The sequence below is a fragment of the Sceloporus undulatus genome, chromosome 3, assembly GCF_019175285.1.
Source record: "Sceloporus undulatus isolate JIND9_A2432 ecotype Alabama chromosome 3, SceUnd_v1.1, whole genome shotgun sequence".
NCBI lineage: Eukaryota > Metazoa > Chordata > Lepidosauria > Squamata > Phrynosomatidae > Sceloporus > Sceloporus undulatus.
Genome location: NC_056524.1, coordinates 180,692,969 through 180,707,039, shown reverse-complemented (window position 1 = coordinate 180,707,039; position 14,071 = coordinate 180,692,969). Strand labels below are relative to the sequence as shown.

Below are 14,071 nucleotides of genomic sequence, written 5' to 3'. Positions count from 1 at the left end.
TCTACATACAAGCCTCTCCAAAATTGTTGTTTCTGCTTGAATTTCTTCTTCGTCTCCACTTCTCATAACTTCATTCAGGTTGAATTTTTGTCCAAAATGGAATTTCACTAAACAATGATCCTGGAAGTTATTGCTCAACAAAGTAGGAAAAGCAGTTATGCTTCCAGTACAGGTGTGCTCATAAGATTGGTAGAATGCCAAGTCAAAACAGGAAATACACACAGATTTGGTTGGCAAGGTTAGGTGCAGGAAGTACTTTACATTCCCTGCTAACAGATTACAGGAGTTCATTGCTCTTTATTACTTTTTAGTCTTCTGTGCTACTGAAGATATTATTTGCTTTAGAGTCTAACTGACATTAGGAGGTAACAGAGAAATCAGCAACAACATTCTTTTCTTTTTTATTATTTTTTAGTGGGAACAATATAATCTATAATCAAAGTAATATACAACTGGAGATAAAGAGGAAGGAAGATAAAGAGGGGGGAAACATAAAAGAAAAAAGGAAAATGGTATGCAACTAATAGACAGTAGATCTCTGATCTACTGTAAGAAAAAGGAAATATTTATTCTACTGTTATAGTTCCAAATGAACAATTCTACTAAATCACTAATAACCATAGCCACAGACTATTACATAGTTAGATTTCTTGTTGCTCAAAATTCCATTAATGGTTTCCAGTCTTTTGAAAAGTCTTCAGTTGGCTTATCCTTTAGGATCCACATTAATATGGCCATTTTTGTTAACTCAGCAACATTAACAATCCATTCTTCCATCGTCTGTGCTTCTGTCCATTTCCACATTTAAGCAAACAATATTCTTGCTGTGGTTATCATCTATCAAATAAGGGATCCATATTTACTATCCAGTTCTTCATCCATAATGCCCGACATTTCTGGTAACATTACAAAATCTACCTTTAGAATTTTTTGGATTAACATATAAATCTTAGATTAGTAACTTTCCCCCTTCTGATACATGTCCACTACATAAAAAAGAACCCCCCTTTTCTTGACATCTCCAACATTGATTTGAAACATTCTGGGTCATTTTTGACAGTTTATTTGGGGTTAGCTACCACCTATACATCATTTTATACAGGTTTTCTTTTAAATTAATACACAAAGTAAAATTTATATCTTTAGGCCATATTCCCCCCCCCCCATACATCCATGTGGTCATTATGAACAAAATTTTGATCATATGTTGGTCATAATGTCCATAATATGCTCTTTTACAAACTCATCTTCTGTCTCTAAATTCAAAAGAAAATTCTTTTCATGTAGTTTGCAGAATGTGGTTGTGGAATTCCCTTATTTTCTCGCCAAAAGTGAGACATGGTGGGACAGCCTTTATAAAAGTCAAAGGACATCTCTATGAAGAAAAACAAATCTATTCTCTCTGGAAGACTTAATGTCTTGCAGAATATTAAGCTGGGTTCCCCTTTCCCCTGTCCTGTTTGGGAAGATCTAGAATGTAGACCATCTGGTCTTCCTGTGAATACAAACAGGAAAACCAATATAGTCTGTGGTGACAACTTCTGTCACTTGTAATTGAGCAATAACATCATTTGGACAAAATGAAATGCCACAAAATTTTTGACAGCTTTGGGTATTTTGCAATAAGTCTTTATACAACATGACAAACAATGATGTCTGTGCCAATTTTTATTTTAAATGGTTGCAGTTGAATTTGGACATTTTTGTTTAAGATCACTCCTTCAGACAACAGTAAAAAGAGGACAAAAAACTACTCACAGTCAGACAAATTTCCTAGGACTTTATCACACAGGGGAAAATCGGGTGTTTAAACTATCATTAGCCCAGGAAAGTTGCACGATCGTGGGAAGATTTTCACACACATCGTGATTAAGAAGACTTATCCTGGGAATAACCAAGTAATAACCAGCAACAAATTAATGGCAACATCATGTGAAAATCTTCAGCACGATCGCACAACTTTCATGGGATAATTACAGTTTAAACCCAACTTTTCCCCGATTTTCCCCATGTGATAAAGTCCTTATGATTTAGATTTGCCAGTGGAAAGCATTTATAATCAACAGATTACAGTTGACCCACCATATTCACAGATTCTTTATTCACGGATTCAAATATCCACAGCTTGAAAATATTCATATATATATATATATATATAAATTCCAATTAGCATATATTGATTTGCTATTTTATATAAGGGTAACAATTTTGCTGTCCACTGTATTAAATGAAACTTTGTTATCCACAGGGGAAATGGGGGAGGGGGGGGCTGGAATCAAACCCCAGTGGATATCAAGAGCCCACTGTATCTTCCTTCCATAATGAAAATTTATCAACATATAGGAGCCTCACAGCAGAAACACCAACTAGAAACCTGAAATACTGGTTTAATGACCTAGTGCCAGGGTGTAACCCTTTTTGCAAGTAACCACTTATGATTTACACACAGTCATGAACAATTCTGCATACAAGACTAAGCAATAAGTCTACGTAACTTGCTAACTAGAATGTTTTTAAGCATATGTTTCAGATATGATGATGGCATATGTGCATGGGCTACACATCTGTAACAGGCACATTGCATTTAGGCATCTGATGTTAATCATTATACAGTAAGCTTTTGGTATCCACTAGGGTTTGGTTCCTGGACCTCTGTGGATACCACAATCTGTGGATGCTCAATAGTGGAGCCAGTGTGGTGCAGTAGTTTGAGCATTAGACTACAACTCTGGACACTAGTTTGATTCCCACTCTGCCATGAAACGCACAGGGTGACCTTGGGCAAGCCGCATACTCTCAGCTTTCTTCCCCACTTCCATTCCCTTCTCCTTTTGTGTCATGTCTTTTTAGATTGTAAACCTGAGGGCAGGGAATTGTCAAATTAACAATGAGAGCTTGAAGGTAAATGTAAAGGTAGTTCCTTGACATGAATGTCTAGACATAACCAACTGTAAGGAGCAGTGCTCCATTTCTAAGACGAAGAGCCAGCGTTGTCCAAGGACTGCTCTGGTGGTCATGTGGCCAGCATGACTCCACCGAACACTGTTAACTTCCCATTGAGAAGTGGTACCTATTCATCTGCTTGCATTTGCATACTTTCGAATTGCTAGGTTGGCAGAAGCTGGGACTAGTGACAGGAGCTCACCCCATCATGCAGCACTTGGGCCGTGAACTGCCAACCTGCCAGTCTTGCAGTCAGCAGAGTCACCATCTTAACCACTTGAGCCACTGAACTCCTGAAGAGTGGGGTATAAATGCAATAAATAAAATAAATAAGAATTAATAAAGAGAAAATGGGATAGCAGCTGAAAAAGTGGGACATCAGAGGATTAGTCTGGATTGTGCCTGTCAAACCAGGAGAGTTGGAGACTATGCAAAACCACATACACTATGCATGTCTATATATGAACCTTTGAGTTTGTGCTCGATGGAGTACAAATAAAGGCCCACTGCAGAATAGCATCCATTCTAAGATGATTTGCTGAGTGCTCTAAGCTGTACACTGCAAGAAACTGGAGAGGAGTGGACACAGATTCGCTGAGAATGTGCCTTGATAGGTCGGAAAGGGAATCCCTTGTCAACATAGAATGTGGCAATCAGAGCCAAACTAAACAATATGCTATTTGTGCCATCAGCAAGTGTGCCTTTCAAAAAGTAAATGTTACACAAGTGTTGTAGAGAGGGATCAGGATTGTGTGTGTTAAAGAGGTAGGAGTTCTTGAGAGGTTCAGAGTTCCCACCTCTGTTATCTTCATTGTAAGTAAAGCTCTAGAAGTTACCAGTAGTAGTTATCAGATGGATTTATCTGGGTCAGCTTCCTCCACCCGTATACTTTCAAAAACTCACATGATTGCTCATTGCTAATTGTGTGAAATATGTCCTTTATAATTGATCTATTAGACCTTTTTAGAGGGTTAACCTAAATGGAAAAAACAGCTCAGAAGAAAAGTATGAAATTCCTTCCGGTTGGTCTTCAAATTGCAGTTCAAGTTCAAATTGTAGCTTCAGAAGTTGCACTCTCTCTGTGTGTACGCATGCAAGCATATATACCTATCTAAAACAAACTTCAGAACCATTCATAGTTCTACTGCTCTAATAATTAAGGGCTTTGTTGTTGTTGTTGTTATGCAACATGACATTGGTTTGGACACACAGTGACCATATGAATGAGAGATCTCCAATGGTCCTGTTATTAGCATTATTGATCAGGCCATGGCAAACTCAAGGCTATGGCTTCCTTTACTGAGTCAATCCATTTTAAGATACAGTAATAGTATTATTTTCCTACTATTTTCAAATATCTCAAGTACTATTGCCTTTTTTATTTGTGAGCTGCCTTGGGTCCCTTTCTGGGCAAAAGGAACAGAAAAATGAAAATAAATAAACAAACAAACAAACAAACAAACAAATAAAGGGGCTCAAATACAATCCGCCTCGCACCCTCAGAACATCTGGGCAGCAACTGCTGAAGGTGCCTGGGGCTAGGTTAGCTTCTACCTCTAGAAGGGCCTTTTCCACAGCTGCCCCAGCCCTTTGGAACACGCTGCCCACGGAGCTCCACTCATCTACCACCCTGGCCCAATTTAGGAAGGACCTCAAAACCTTCCTATTCAAGCAGGCATTCCCCGACTAAATATCCTGTGGGCCTCCCTCCTCTTCCGTGGCCATGAGGATGGGCTAACGGGGCCTTTGTTATTGTTTTAGACTGTGTATTGTTATTGTTTCGTGTTTTTAACCTGTATTTGTTTGCACTTGTTGCATTGTTGTAAGCCGCCCTGATCTTCTTGGAAGGGCGGGATATAAATAAAGATTTTATTTATTTATTTTATTAAAGTTGGATGCCATAGTCCCCCAGCATTCCAAAGGTAAATTTCTCAGAACTATGGGATGGTACAGACCGGCACTTTGTGCCAGCCTGACTGCGGACTAGGGTTGTGAGAGGGCTGAGCGTTTACATGCTCAGCAACCCTACCATACAGACAGCATGCACCGTGATGTCACTCATGCGCAGCGCTTACTCGGCGCTGCACACGAGGGGCGTCATAAGGCCACACCGCAGCCCTTATGGCACCCCCGTAGTGCTGGGAATAGGAGCTGCGTTTTGTGGCTCCTTTTTCAAGTGGGTTGGGGGCATAGCATCCAGTTGCTGCATCCCCAACCCCGCACTTCCAGAGGTGGCACAGAGACACCCCTGTCAGGCCATCTGTTGAGCCCCTATAAATGTGTTTCTGTGTTGAATCATGAAAGAAAAATGAGTCAAATGCCTCTGTTCTGGTCAGGAAGAATTGTTGACTCTACTGAAATTAATTTTAATATTTCATCTTTACTGAACATGTACATGAGGGATGGAGAACATAGAATCATAGAATAATAGAGTTGGAAGAGACCGCAAGGGCCATCCAGTCCAATCCCCTGCCATGCAGGAAATCCAGATCAAAGCATCCCCAACAGATGGCCATCTAGCCTCTGTTTAAAGACCTCCAAGGAAGGAGACTCCACTACACTCCGAGGGAGTGTGTTCCACTGTCGGACAGCCCTCCAATATTGGTAGATCTCAACTCCCATTATTCTTCAGTATTAGTGATTAAGGTTATGGCTAATGGAAGTTCCAATCCAACAATATCTGGAGGGCCACACTTTCCCCACTTTAGTGTGAACAAATCTACGGGAGTGTTATTCCAGAATAACCTACCATGTATATAAGTGGAGTGATTATAACTGCATCCAAATTCTCCTGTACCAAAACTGCAAAAATACAACTCTAAAATTTGCTTTCTATTTTTTAAAAAAATAGGATGGGCATTCTTTTTGCAATTTAATAAAGTTGGTGTGTTGCTTATGAACCCTGTCATTAACTGAGATCTGATTTTTGTATTTCCAGTTCAAAGTCTAACCTGGTTCCTGCTCATATTGGTGAGAAACAGAGACATCCTGAAAATATTGATTTAGCTTTTAGAGGACAGGGAAGAGAAAGAATTTCCAGCCGTTCCTGGGATAGGTAAAGGCACAGTAGGAGCCTGTAGCATTGCAAAGCTATTTTTGTGCCCTTCAGTCCTTTGTTCCCAAATGGCCCATAGTGCTCCTGAAGCCTGGGGGCAGGACAATGAGTGATTGGGCTTTTGTTTGACTGCCCCTTATCTTTTTTAAGGCCCAGATTGGTGTTTTTTTTTTTTTAATCAGATAGGAAGAAAAGGCCCCAGACTTATCTGGAATGCCAGTTTTGCAGCCCATGGCAGGAATGGAAAGTGAATGCTTGGTGCCATTTTTAAAAAAAATCCCAGCACTGGTGTCTTCTTCCCAGTAGCTCACACAGTTTTTGCAGACTTTTTATAGCAGCAGGAATAATAGCCCAGTCAGATTTGGCACTGTTATTCTGGAGGCAGGACATTTCTGGAAAGGGCGCTCTGGATCACCAGGGAGGTATATAAGCAGCTCTCTGGCCTATGAAACCATAGTCTGGCTTTGACTTTCATCCCATTCTTCTTTCTCTTGTTTTGGGATTTTGATATAACCTAAATGTTCTGTTGTATTTGTCACAACTTTTGGGGCAATTTGTCACAAGATCAGATCCATTTTGAGGGCAAACGCAGGCTGCATGCCAGTCATACCCTGAAAGAGGTCCTTAAGAGAAGCTTGGGAGTGGTAGAAACATGAGGATATGAATCCTATCCTCATGAACTAGAATCAAGAATAGAATGTTATAGTATTACTGAAGAAGACATTTGAGTCAAAGTGGAAGAAACATGCCATGTGTTGGCTCAGGGGTGGGGAGACTCAGCCTTAACCCCAGGTAATGGAGACCGATACAGAGGCTTTTGCCCACATGGCATCCCATTTCCATCACTTTAGCATTTTGGTGATAATCAGACAACAGGCAGAGATCCGATCCCATATAGGCAAAGCCTTCTATAGTTGTAGCAAAAATAAAAGTTGGGCCTTTTTCTACACTTGCCACTGGGCACCACAAGTGACCAAATTCTTTATCTACAATTCTGAACTCTGGATCTCAGAGTGATTGCAGGATAACCCAGGGAAAATTCAGGCTTGGGTCAATTGTTTCAGCAAGGCTTCAGAGAGGCCAGCAGCAGGTGTTATAGTTTCTTTTCTGGGTGAAAGGTACCACAAAGACTCTTATTCAGATGGAAGCTGGAAAAAGAAAATAGGGCTAGGGGTCCTTAAAGAAATTTTGAGAAAAAAAATTTGTCTACCTGCCTCTTGTTAAATGGGCATATTACTTTTCATTTGCATATCCACTTTGACTTCAGATGGACTGGTGTATCCCTTTTTTCCCTGTGGGTAGTCCTGGGAACAAGATCTCCATAGGCAAGACCTGGCCAAAACACAAGAAAAAATACAAAAGAGCAAAAAGAGAGCTGTAATACCTAAAGAGGTAGAAAACAGTGGTGTGCCCAAAGTAAATCAACCTGGTCATAGTAATTCCCTTCTCACTTGTCAGCAGAGAGAGCTTGCCCATGTGTCAAGTGGAGTGAGCCCTCTGAAATATCTGGAAACCCCCCCCCCCCCAAGTTTTGTCTTAGAAATGTGCCCCTTATGAAAACAGAAACACTCAGATTTATTACAGGAAGTACATAGTGAATAGAGAGAGATGATAGAAATCTTAGTTCCATCTAGGATGGAGATACAGGGAGCCATGCATATCTACTTGCATCTCCCTCCCTCCCCCCTCCCAAAGCAGAGATGTCTTCAATCTAAAGAGAGAGCTTTAAGAAGGTGATGGAAAAGGAGAAAGTGGCATCTAGACTTAAGAGTCATTCTCTAGGACTGGAAGGAAGGTCACAGCAGGTACACCTCCCTATTTTCACAGCAAGCTGAATTGATTCATACCACTACCAGTGACAACTGAGCATTGTTTGCAAATTCATTAGTGCCCTGGAGATAAAGCTCCTTGCCTGGGAGTACTTACTCAGACAAAATTGTATAATAAGTACCCCATAAATGTGGGAAATATCTGATAAGTAACTGTGTTTTACCTTGAAGCTATAATCCTATATACTTTTTAATGAGCACTTTGCTCACATATTTTATTTTAAACAAAGAGGCTTTTTAGGAGGCCAAATCAAACATGCTGGTTAACACTTACCTGTCCTGGCCTGACTAAGTTCCAGATTTCACCAGCAACACTATGTAATGCAGTCTCTCACACACACACACAAGTCCAGGCAGGTATGTTTTACAAGCCCAAGTAAGCAGTTGCCCATCAAAAGTATAAAAAGGGACTCATGATATGTGCAAGTCCCTTCTCAGGTATAACAATTCTCCCTGCGTTTATAGTCTGGAGATCTTTCAATGAACACTGAATGGCCATTCTGTCAGGTTTGAGGGGCAATCCCCCTATTTCTAGCCTGGAACACCTCTCCACACAGCCAACGTTCTCCCTGTTATGTATTAACCTAGAAAGATTGGGAAGTTGACTGCTGTTTCTGTGTCACTGAATTCCAACAATGTGCAATTGGGATGGGTTACATCAACCAATGGCGTATATATTGCCCATTTGTGGTAAAAAGGAAGTTGAGGGAGCATGGTAGCAGTGTGTTGTTGTTGTTTTTAGCTGCCTTTTTAAAACAACTTCAGCCCATCACAAACCCATGAATAAGACATCTCCAAACCCCCATGCCCTCAACTACTCATAGTGGATCCTGCAGGCTCAGAGCCAAGCTCTCCTTGATTGAATCTATCCATCCGGTATGTGATCTTCCTCTCTTCCTACCGCCCTCCATCTTTCCTAGCATTATTATCTTTTCTAATGATTCATGTCTTCTCAGGATGGAGATTAGCAAACTAGTGTCCATAACATTCCAATCACATCCCAGAAACACTCTATAAACTAAAGATATGGGAGCAAGTGTTACTGCATTTGACTTGTAATAGCACGATGTTAATGTGATGATAATGAATACTATCACACACTCTTTGCTGTTCTAGCGGTGATGGTGCTCATGTCATTCATAACACATCCCTTTTTTGCACATGTGTACTGTTCTAGTACTGCAACACCCCCCCCAACAAAATGTTTTGGTCACAAGCATGCATTGTTTTTTCTTGTTAACATAATGCAATAATGGCTATATTTTTTTATAAAGAAATTAAAACAATGGGGAAAAATTATTTGTGTCACCCTCCTCGTGTCACCAACGGAAGAAGAGCAGAGTTTGGGGATGTTTTAGGATGAGAGGGGAGGAGGTAGTCCTGACCAATCAGAACACAAAGATGGATTGCGACTGATAAGATTATCGCACACATATCACCTGGAATGGCCAGAAAGCAATCATGTCAGCTATCAATGGAGTTTTCACATTTTTGACCAGGAACAGGAGAAGGACGTACTGGGTGCGGGATGAGTACTGAATGAGAACGGGGCTGTGCAATAACATTTGTTCCATTCAGATTACATCCTGTTCCCAGCCTGTTAGGAAAACGCTGTGCAATAATCTCTGATGTGGCCAAGGTACAACCGTCTCAGTATAGACATCCTGGCTTCCAGGGTGCATATTTGTTCAACATGTATAGAGGAATCATGTATACTTTCCTAGTATCTCCCTAGTCTAGACATCACTGGATTCATTTGGGGAACCAATGATTTCTTATCTATAGTATTAACGACAAATACAATCTTTGAGTGATGAATCTTAATGTAGCATTATTCATGTATAAGAGGGAGATGCTAACAGTTATAGGCAACCCTAATTTTTGAAGATATACAAAATAATTTTGGGGGGAGAGCTAAGCAGACCCAGATAGTTTAAGAAGAGCTGAGTGTGTTCAGTTTATAGAATGGTGTCAGTTTGTGGCATGTGGTGTGGAAAACTGACTGTGGCTGCATCTACATTGGAAAATTAATGCAGTTTGACATTAGCTCAGTGGTTTAGCTGCCATTGCTCAATGCTATAGAATTCTGGGATTTGCAGTTCTGTGAGATATTTAGCTTTCTCTGTCAGAGAGCTCTAGTGCCACAAACAAACTACAAATCCCAGTGTTCAATAGGATGGAGCCATGACATTTAAAGCAATGTCAAACTGCATTAATTCTGAGTGGCATTAATACAGAGTGGCATTGAAATGGGATATACTATAAGCAGGCATGGCTGGCTGGCTGGAATTCTGGGCATGTGCACCCTGTACTGCAACATTTTGTACAAGTCTCACTTGTAAAACTGGTTATGTGGCACTTTATTTAAAAAGTGCTATTGGAGAGAATATTCTAGTTTAAGCAGGTTATGTCTAGGGTTTCTTACAGTTTAACTGTATTGTTTTTAAAAAGGATCATATTGGACAAGTGTATTTAAACCTTTTGACGTGACACATTATTGGCAGCTTGACCAGCGTGAAATTGGATGCTTATATATCTTGGCAAAAACAAGCAGGGCCCTGAAACTCTTCAGATCTTTTTCAAGCTATCATAGAAACAGACTCTCTTTTTCTAAGGTGCACAAGCTGGTGCAATGCTAGCAATCCTAATCATTTCTTGAAGGCTGCAGCCCGAATTTGTGTGGGAGGACATACGATGTATTGAACTCAGTATGTTTTACTTCTGGTTAGACATGCATAGCACTGTGCTGTAAATGAACTAATTAAGATTATAAAACAAATATATTAGATTTTTAAAACCCATACAAAATTAAAATTAATTTGCAAGCTCTTGAAAAATGACACTTAATTTGGGGAAAACAAGGAAGGAAGGAAGGAAGGGGAAGGGGAAGGGGAAGGGGAAGGAAGATTTTGAGAAACATATTGCTAAAAATTTGGGGTGGGGGAAATCCAACTGATATTTCTTTAAATACATAAAAAAGAGAAAGCTGCCCAGCATGATGACTAGACATACTGATATAAGAACTGTGCTGCACTGCTGGATGAAACCAGGGATCTACCTAGTCCCGCATTTAGTTCACTTAGGTCCAAAATACACTGCAGAAATAATCCAGTTTGAGGCTGCTTTAACTGCCCTGGCTCAGTGCTAGGGAATCCTGGGAAATGTAGCTTGTTGTGGCACCAGAACTCTCTGACTGACAGAGAAGGCTAAATGTCTCACAAAACTACAGTTCCCAGAATCCCTTAGCATTGAGCCAGGGCAGTTAAAGCAGTCTCAAAATGGATTACAGTATTTCTGCAGTGTGCTTTGGGCCACAGTGGCCAACTCTTTTCACAAAATAATGGGAAAAGTTCAACAAGACATGAGTGCAATAACATTTCATTCTCAAGTTCTCCAGCAACACTTATAAAGAGACACACATTTCTCTAGATGCAATATATTTCCATCATGACTAGTAGCACTTGAAGGCCCTATCCTCCATGAATTTGTCCAACCCCCTCAAGATATCAGACAAGCAGTCTCTTTGGAACACCTGTCCATTTAATGTCTCACTGTGAAGTATCCTTACACCAAAGTGGGTGGGTTCTTCAGATTCCTCAGAGCAGGGCATTGATTCTCTGGGTTCTTTGAGATCCAGCTACGGCCATTATCACACAATGAAAACTTCCAGGCAAACCAATGCCAATCCAGTGCCATCCCAAGCCCAATCATGCGTATTCATGTTAATTCACAAGAGATTATCTCACACAATTGCTGTCATTGTGTGGTCATTCCGGGCCCAATCCTGGGTCAATCCAAAAATAGGTAAATTTGGTGAACTAGCAAATTCACAAATCTTATTCCAAGGTTAATTCGCAGTCAGTTCGATGTGGTGCTGGTGTGGAATGCAAGTTTGCATCGGCCCTGGTATTCCCCTCAACCTTGAAGGTACCACATATCCCATGGTGCAGCGCTGCAATTTTGCACCATTTTGCTTCTGGTCGTCCTTCCAGTAGTCCGCTTCCAGTAGTCCACTTTCAGTGCTGGCGAGGAGGGGAAAAGTGGCTCTTTCCGATGCCACTGGGGAAAGGACTACTGTGGAATGAACATATTCACATTTTAATGTGGACAGAGCAGTGCATGGTTTGTGCCCCCAATGCCACTGGAGAAAGAGTGCAGAGACCCATAGAAAGGCAGCTTGTTTGGATGCCAAAAAAAAAAAAAGGAACATAAAAGCCCATGGAAAGGCAGCTTGTTTGGATGCAAAAAAACCAGAACATAAAGCCTATGGAAAGGCAGCTTGTTTTGATGCAAAAATGTAGCATACACGTGCACATACATATGCATGCATGCATGCATATATATATATATATGTATGTATGTATGTATGTATGTTTATATTTGTATATATGTATATGCCCACCCATGTCCATGGCTTGCCCATGGGGGGGGAGGGGGGTTATGTGTGCATGAATATGTATGTATGCACACAAATATATGTGTGTGCGTGCGTGTGCTTCCATGTGCCTGTACATATATGCATGGAGAAGAAGAAACGCGAAGCAATGATTCACATGAAGCTAGTATTCACGTGAAACAGGAAGTGGCCTCCTTCTTCACCCCGGAAGTGCAAAGGTTCGCAATGTGTTGAGCCCCACTGAGCATGCACAAGGGTGCCAATTCGAATTGTCGAATCCGCATGGTATGTACTGGTGTGATAACTTGTTTTGTTGTCACTCTGCTTTGCCTTTGGAATTACCATGTGTGATAATTAATCACGTGAATTGGCTTACTTTCAAATTGGGTCTACTTTCCCTTTCCTTCGGGATGGGGGTACATTTCCTTTATATGATAACGGCCTAAGGCTAGCTAAAATGCCCAAATCAGAGAGGAGTCTTCATCAGAGTGAGGACTGTGGACAATGTGGCCACGGAGAGTGATCTGTGTTGCTGTCTCCTACATTTCACCATCCCTCTTTCCCGCTACTTATTTATTTCTTCATTACTTATTGAAATGTTCACATCCAGTCCTGTATCAAAGGATGTCCGGACAGTATACTATCAAATCAATTAAAAGAATTTAAAAGAATTTAAAATTTAAAGCTAGTAACTCTGGGCATACTTTTATACTGTACTTTCAGAGATACTTCATGTAGGAATAGCATTCCAGGCAACTTGGCAACACTAATGCAGGACTGGACAAGAGGAAGAAAGCTGATACGTTTACAACAGGACGGGAACTACAGTGACTCATACAAAATGCAAACAGCAGCACATCAATACAGTTATGGGGGAAATTGAACTATTAGCTTGGCAAAGGGAAAAGGGCTGGAAGCAGATGACAGAGCCAGCTGAGCAGAAGATCAAAACAAGCTGGAGATTTTTCAAACCACCTGCAAATTTATGGACAAAAAATTATTATTATTATTATTATTATTATTACATTTATTTATATCCCGCCTTCTTTTCAGTACAGGAACTCAAGGTGGCTAACAAATCTAAGGAGATTATCACACGAAGAAATAAGACGATTTACCTCTTCCACATTCATTTCAGAATCTGGGATGCCCCTGGATATTATCAGACCTAAATCTCTGCCGATCTTGCTGCAATGCCACTGCCAGGATGCATCCCGGGTTGAAGCCTTGCTCAGCCAGCACTTTTTCAAAGTTGGAGAGTTTCTGACTTCAAAAAATGGCTGGCTGAGCAAGGCTTCGGCCCAGGATGCATCCTGGCAGTGGCATTGCAGCAAGATCGGCAGAGATTTAGGTCTGATAATATCCGGGGGCATCTTACAGGCTGTAATTACAGGCTATTCAACATTTTCAATATAGAGTGATTAGTGTAATGGGAACTTGGTTCATACAAAATTAACCTCCCAGCCCTCATAAGGTAACACTGAGACCTGCACTGAAAGTTTATGGATCTAATGAAGTCGAAATTGAAAGGGTTTTCAGAAATAGATTGGATTCTAGTATTTATGTTATTATATCCAAATGATCGGAGGAAGAAGGACTAAGAAAGCCCTGCTGCCACCTTCTTTCTTCCAGTGAGTCTCACAGATGCGGCAAGAGCTCTCTAATTATTATTATTATATCCAAATGCATCCAAGAAGTAGACTTAGGCAGCAGGACTTCCCTAGACCTAAGGCTACTTTCAAAGGTGCTTCAAGATTCTCTCATACATTGTGTTGTGTTTGATGTATCATAATGCATCTAAGGAAGTAACAGTAGATTTAAGTCTAGGAAGCTCCTGCTGTCACGTCT

The 14,071-nt window shown here is 40.7% G+C and overlaps 1 long non-coding RNA gene across 1 annotated transcript; it reads right to left on the bottom strand.

Annotated features, from left to right (window-relative positions):
- Positions 1–513: 513 nt before the first annotated feature.
- Positions 514–11,667, bottom strand: LOC121927327. Its single transcript, XR_006103182.1, has 3 exons — positions 11,247–11,667; positions 7,209–7,330; positions 514–896 (listed from the first exon to the last, which is right to left on the bottom strand). It is a non-coding gene; the product is annotated as an uncharacterized LOC121927327 (long non-coding RNA).
- Positions 11,668–14,071: the final 2,404 nt, after the last annotated feature.